This window comes from Platichthys flesus, chromosome 8 (genome assembly GCF_949316205.1).
Source record: "Platichthys flesus chromosome 8, fPlaFle2.1, whole genome shotgun sequence".
In the NCBI taxonomy this organism is placed as follows: domain Eukaryota; kingdom Metazoa; phylum Chordata; class Actinopteri; order Pleuronectiformes; family Pleuronectidae; genus Platichthys; species Platichthys flesus.
In genome coordinates, this window is record NC_084952.1 from 23,831,771 (window position 1) to 23,839,693 (window position 7,923).

A 7,923-nucleotide genomic window follows, 5' to 3' on the forward strand; every position below is an offset into this window, starting at 1 on the left:
GATGTCCTGTCCGAAGGATCTACAGTAGTCAGAGTCACGCAAGTTGTTTTGTCTACAAGAAAAGGAAAAAAACATTGTATTAGCATCACTTCAGAGCTACAAACTAGGGATGCCTGTTTCAGTCAGCAATAAAAAAATCGGCCAATATTAACATACAATTAGCTTTTCTGTGGTGGAAGTGCTTTACAAACATTAATCTAACACATACCTTCAGTTTGCCAAGCGCTCCGAAGCCTCCGAGGACTGGATACGTGTGATGTCGGCCAGGAGATCCTCCTCTTTAATGAACTGCAGGTCACCTCTTGATTCCACTCCAATGCGTTCTAAGTTGTTCAGGAGGGACTGCAGTTTGTCCTCCTGTAGGCTGGGTAATACCAGCAACACAGCTTGTCTGATTTCCTCCCCGACAGCTGACATGTTAGTATATATCTAGGAGGGAGTGGTGAAATGTAATCACCGATGTGCCATTCAGCTTGTACCCCATTAATGGATAATAATCAAGGAGGTCTTCTTGCTTGACACACATGTAGCTTGAGTCCTGGACTACCTCTGTTAGACTGTGAATACCAAAATCAGGAATTTCCACAGCCAACTGCCTCCCCACAATAAAGTAGACAAAATCGCTACGATGTATCAAAATTACAATCTCACCCATGTGAAGGCCCTCATCATCTTGTCCTAGAACAACATGCATTCCTTTTTTGTAATGTGTCCCTTTGACAGTGAGAGCATTAGTGGCTACAGTGGTGTCATGTGTAAAGTTAAATGGTGCAGTTGCTACCTTGATTCTCTCATTATAATCACCAACATATAATTCAGTTCCTTTTTTAACCTGGATGACAGGAGGGAAAAGACTGCCAGCACCTAAGTATGCTTGAAGGAGCTGGTGTCGCTCTGCTAGAGTAGCACACATGTTCTTAAAGTTGTGCAGTTTTCTTGAACACTGAAGAAAGTATGCTTACTTTCAAATCTCAACGTCCAAAGACGGATAAGAGGTCCAAACTGAAGAATAAGCTCAGGATAGTGACAGAGATAATGGTGCTTGGGTTTAAGGCAATGGTGTGGAAACAGCTCCACTCTGGACTGGATGTATTCCTCAATGAGGACATTCAAGTGGGCAATCTGTTCAGCAGTAATTGCTGGTGCACATACATAAGCAACTATCTCTTTCATGAGCAAGATCAACCTCCAAACACCATCTTCGCAAGGGTTCTTGATCCTCTGCCTAATTAACAGAGGCAAAAATCTCACCAGGCACCAATTCTGGACAGCATGACCACTAAACTTCTCACTACCTGGCCTGAACACAGGAGGTTTGTCATCTGCTTCTTTACCAAGGTAGGTAAACTGAGTTATACTTCTGTTCAAATCTACATAAGAAAAGTGTTTTTTCTGGTTTACCAAATGGTTGATGCACAATGCCATATCAGCAGAAACGATACCCTCAAAAAGATCATGTCCGAGACATGGGGGAAGACCAAGCTGGCAAACATGAAAGTAACGTAGCTGGTTGAATATGGAGTAAAATTGTATGCCACACACTGAGTCTGTGTCTCTTGCTCCGGGTTATTGTACATGCTGCTGATATGACTGTTTGGTTGTCTTTGAACCAGTGGACAGTGGACTCAGACATGTTTGTCTGTCTATATCCTAAAACCTACAAAAAAAGGAACTCCTGCAGAAATTTTCCAGAAAGCCACCAATACTATGAGAACCAAGGTTATCTCCGGCTATGGAACATACAGAACCTCTAATAACTTTGCCATCCCTCAAAACAATACCACTGTCCTCTAGATCCTTGAGATCTTTTATGAGTGGACTGAAAACCACCTCCTGTCTGAAAAATTTGAAGTCTTGTTCCCTGCAGAGAAGAACAAGCTGCATGTGATCAATATTTGATCTGTTGTAGGGCAAAATGTTGACCAGTGTCAGATACACTGCCAGTACCTTGTGTTTTTTCCGGCCTGATCCTAGCGGATTGACGACCTCAAAAGCATCTTGATAAGGAATCAAGGCTAATGATGATGTTTCAGTTTTAAGTAATTCATTTTCAGTAGTACTGTGTCCATCCCATACATCCTCAAACACATCACGGGAAGAGAGTCAAGAATGGGCCTTTTCATAATGCTTTTTGAGAGTTTAATTTATTGGCACATATTGTGCAAAGCATTCTTTTCCTGACTCATTTGTACCTAGATACAAAGGCAGAGGTTCAACATAATTGAAGCTGTTTTTAAACGCTGACTTGCGACTTGCTGGTAAGAGTAGCTTAGCTTGAAGCTTCAAATAAAACATCTACAAGTCCCTAAAAAACATGTCGTCGTCCACACTATCATAAAGTTCACCTGTCTCCAGCTGTTCATCATTCTCAGTGGTAGAGGTTTTCAAACTGTGCTTCTTGGGATGGGTGTTGAAACACTGCCTCATGCATATGTACGCCAAACTGTTTTTGTGTATTCTCGAAATATGTCAGGACTGGCAGAATGGCAGGCGTGAACCCAAAAGCAACGACAATGAGGCAGAGTGCGAATTAGCAGAGTTCTTGGTTTATTGAACGAAGCAGGGGTCAGATATCAGGCAGTCAGTCTGATGCAAACAAATCCAAGAGGGAGCAGGCCAGAGATAATCCAGGGTAGACAGAGCAGGGGTCAGGAGCCAGGTAGTCAGTCCGAAGGAAACACAACCGACAAGGGGCAGGCAGAAGAGGAGTCCAAGGCAAAGGCAGGCAGGTCACGAAGGAGATCCGGCAGTAAAGGAATCAGGAAAGTACCGCTGGAACGAACAAACTAAACGATCTGGCACAGGACAAGGGGAACAGACACACACTGCACTTGTTTTAACCCGTGTATAGCTGCGATGTTACTAACCTTAACTGCTACTCTATTAAAGCATCCTGACAGGGTGTTACAGGCCACTGCTGCTGTGTGTTTTTAATTAACACGTGAATGCAGCCTTTCAATTTCAGTTTGGACATTATAGGTTTGTCACTTTAGTAACTGCAAACAATAGCATCGGTTATATTAAGATCTCAACAATTTCATTACAACATCACTAGAAAGTTGAAGCCCATATTAATTTTGTAAGAAATTAACATTCAACTTAATTTTTATGTAGTGGATGGTAGAGATGAGCCGGATACTCGGCTGAAACGAGTATCCGGTACGGATAAAGCACTTTTGCCGAGCACGAGTATTGTACGAGTAATACGAGTCACTATCAGTGCTCGGACTGAATGAAAATCCTCACACAGCGTCACAGCCCTCCTCCCCTTCACACACCGCTCTGCTCACTCACTCACAGAACAGCTCTCTGTCTCTCAGTCACTCAGGTTCGCGGGTCTTTAACTTTGTTTTTATTTCAGTTTGTACTTACTTATTAACCAGTATAGGTCTGTTAAACGTGGGTTCGTTCAGACGTGGTGTCAGTTGGCTCTAACCAGTTTTATTTTACTTCACGCACTGAGTGTCTGACACATTCTAGGTAGTAGTGGTATACAAAATATTACAAATTAAGCTACACACACACACACTCCCCCTCTCTCTCTCTGTCTCTCTCTCACTCATACGCACACTCACACACACACTCACACACACACTCCCGGGTTAAATCACACCCACTTCCGGGTTAGGCCCCGCCCACTCCGAGTACGGATACGGATACAGATAATTCATATGGTTAACAGATACAGATACAGATAATGCTGTACTCGCTCATCCCTAGTGGATGGACACAGGTGTTGCTCTTCTGCTACCATGCTCTCATGTCAGATCCTCTTTCAAATGGCCTTGTGGAGCGCAATCGATATCAACAGTATTTAACTGTAGCATGCACCATCTACAGTCAGAATACAACTTGCCTGTAATTTTACAATGTGTTATTGTAGAAAAATACAGTCAGGTACTGTAATTATTTTGGACCCATGATGCATTGCGATTTACAGATAAACTTTGTAAAATGACAAAACAAGAAGTTACTGTAAAATGTTACTGTAGAAACTACAGCAATTTGTTACAGTGCATCTCTTGAGGCTCATTGGAAATAACTCAATTCAAAAGGTTAGCAATTTGACACAAATCCAACAGCACCGTTTACAGACCTTGGGCACAGGTTTCAAATCCATGAGTACGGATTTGCTTGAGGCTCTTATTTTCCTCTGATGACCCCAGGGTCTCCGACAGCAGGGAAGGTTAAAAACTGTTTGAGTCACTCCCTGGGGTCTGGACTGAGTGTCTGTAATGCTGTTGCATCATCACAGAATCGTCATAATGTGTGCGCCTCTAAATACCTTAGATAAATAATCTCTAAATGAGAGAAGGAAAAAGTCACTGCTGTAAAAGTAAAACCATTAGTTTTCTCATTTATTCTTACTCATGCTCTTATCAGTTTTAGTCTAGATGGCATTAAGAATAATCTTGATACATATTATGAAAAATCAAATTGGAAATCTGGTGGATATAAAAATAGATATATCCAAGATAAACCCTTAATGTAAGAACACACCATGGCAGCCTTAACATACTTCATTCATGTAAAGCGGCAATCAGGCTGAATTTATGTCTCAAAGGGAAAATTGGTCATTTAAACATCACCTGTTCTAGTCACTGGGTTTAATCCTATCAAAAGAATGCATGTGGGCCATTTTGTACACCCACCCCAATGTGTTAGAGTTGCAATAACAGCACAAGTTGTTTTTTCTGAACTCCCCAGGTCCTGTAATTGAAATATAGTCCAGAGGAATGGACCAGTATTATATATGTTGTATGGGTAATTTTTTTTTATGAATATGAAGGTTTTGGCTATTTTGATAGATGGGTCCATATAGTTATAAAACCCCTGTGAATCCATGTACCCACCCAGAAAGAATGTTCTTCCACACAATACAATTGAGTGAATCCTAGCTTGGTTACTGACCTTGAACATTCCTGCAGAGTAGAGGAATAAAAATAAACATTTATTATAGGTACTGATGTTACACAGGTATGAAATCAAGTAAATAATCACTTGGCTTTAAAATCTTAAAGTCAAAATCTTTCTGCCAGGAACATTGTGGTTGCATGTCATGTAACACAAGTCGTCTACATTTACATCTACAGCGTTAAAGGAGCAATGTGGGCTCCTGATTGTGATGCAACACTTTCCACTGCACCTCTCCATTGTTTCATTACCCCGTACCCACACATGTCACTAGTGTGAAGTCATGCTTAAGGCTGCAAGGTAATTAGTGAAGTGTAAGGCTCTCATTGGTTTTATCATGACAGATACAGTAAGTCATATTACTGTAAGGGAAACTAAATTGTATCGCCATGATGATCCCTAATTGGTGCCAGTGTGACAGACAGGATGGGGAGAAGGGACCTGCTCTCATTCTGCAGAGAACATTCTAAGATGGTTGCTAAGAAACAGCTTCTCAGTAGTGTGTCTATATATATAATACATTTTGTGTGTGTGTGTGTCTATTATATATAAATATATCAGCAACCATCTTATTTATTTATATATATATATATATAACATACACCCACTCACACACAAAAAATATACCTGCATACTGTCAGACAGGATTTGATGACTACTATATTGCTGTGTGTGCTAATGTTCCTCTCTCTCGCAGGTCAGAAGACAGCGTAAAGCAGCAGCAGATCCCCGAAGCTCCTCTCACGTCAGGATACAGAGCGTCAACCTTCACTGTTTCCTTAAGTTCTGCTTCCTGTATTGTTTGTGGATCTTGATACAGTGTTCAGACACTTGTTTATAGTAAAAATAAATAGAAAAGCTCTTTAAAAAATATTGCAAAGTCGATCACTTTTTTGTTTATCCATATAATCCTGAAACATATTGCCAAGTTGAACACACAATCACTGTAAACATATTGTAATCTCACTTTGGCTAAATCTGCAAAAAAAGCTGGATAAATCAATAAGATAAAACATTATTGATCCACAAACCGGGGAAATTCAGTTGGTAAAGCAGCAGGCAAGTCAGAATGAGGTCAACAAGAGAATTTTTCTATGAAAACCACTTCCGCAGTGAATATATTATGTACAAACTCTGCATTTATTATTTAAATGTTATAGAATAAAGTGCAGTGGCAGTATAATTGTAAGGAGATATTGGGATTGACGTGTCTATATGTATGCAGGTCAGGCCATTTATACGTAAATTAGTTGATATGGTATACAAAAAGCAATGAATCAAATGACTCCATGTAATGCAAGCTCATGTGAAATGGTCAAAGTGACAAACTCAGATAATTATCACCCAGTTGTTTTGTTTCACTCACACAGGTGTCCAATAAATGTAAGACTAGCTGCAAGACATCTCATGTATTATTTATGCTCAAGGTTAGAGACATATACCGATACGGAGTGAGCCCTCTCTCTGCATTCATTCTATTGTTATTTGTACCAAGCCAACTGTTATGCATCAGTTAAATTTGACCATGATATCATTGTACATACTTCAGCAACTATACATCTAAAACAAAGTATGCCTGTGTCATAGCAAAGACACACTACGAACATAAGCATTACCAACCTGCGTCCATGCATGACTGACAAGAGCAGTGCATGAGTCAATGAACAATTGTGCATCTTCTGAGAAACAGAGCAGAATGACAGCAGAAAAGCCTCTTCAGTGCTGCTACTGACACATGGGTATGCAGATACATGTTAAGATGCATTTATTAGTCCCAAACACATGCACAGACATGCAAAGGCACACTCATGCAGGTAGGGAAATGTAACCTCTGCTTTTGACCCATCTGGTGCAGGACACACAGAGCAGTGAGCAGCCATGTACAGCGCTCGGGGAGCAGATGTTGGGGGAGTAAGGTGCCTTGCTCAGGGGCACTAGACAAGGTAGGGAGACTCTTGGATTTTTGGACAGATCAATCCAGGTTTGACTTTTGTTATCTCTCCGTGGAGTCGAACCAGAGACGAACCAGAGACCTTCTCTGCCCATAGTCCAAGTTTCTGCCACTAGACCACCGCCTCTCCAACATGTGCATGGGCAGTAAAGCGCCCATCAAACACAAATAAACATGTCATAATCTACAAAAGATTGATATTATTGCTTGTGATATGAGGACAATTAACCATATTTACGGTGCAAGAAGTCCATTTCTGATATGGAATGGAGATGGAAGACACATTGTTTGCCAAATTTTGGCAAAGTAGCATCAATAGTGCACATCATATTGTACACAACAAACAATAAACAAACATTGTTCCCACCACAGTCTCAAGCTAAAGAAAAACATTTATTATGGGAAGATAAGATACAAAAGTTATACCCTGAAGTTTAATGAAAGTCAAATAAGCTGTGACTGTGATTTTTTGCACCAACTGTACAAACTATTAAATAAGATCTGTATAATCTTAATATGTTTGTGAGTGATGACACACATAATTCCACAGTTGTTTGTCTTTTATATCAGTATGAAATATTAAGTTTGTGGATGCAGGAACAGACAGGCAGATGGACAGATGGATCCAAGCCATGTTCCAACCTCCATTTCATCAAGGCAGACAACCAGACAATAAAAGATAAGTAGCACAGGCACTCAGCAGCCATTACTCCCCAATGGGCTCTCAAGTAAATTTCACACTGAACCAGACTCCTGACAGCAAAAAGGCTAATGCCTGGTAAGCCTGGATGTAATTTAGGGGAAAAGCTTTATGTGTTGTAGATGCAGTTGGAGGATTACAGTATACAGTCCACTGCACTACAGCTACGTGTGAATACGGACAATTTTGTTCTACTTTCGATCCCTTTTGGAAGCAGAAGTTTCCATCCAATCTCAAAAGTACCTCTTACCTATCTTCTCTGTACCTCTTCCTCTTTCAGGCGCCCATCGATTTGCAGGAAGACGTTTCACGTGCAAGGAATTTTAAGCTGCCTGGTTCTTGGGTTATGATTTGAAAT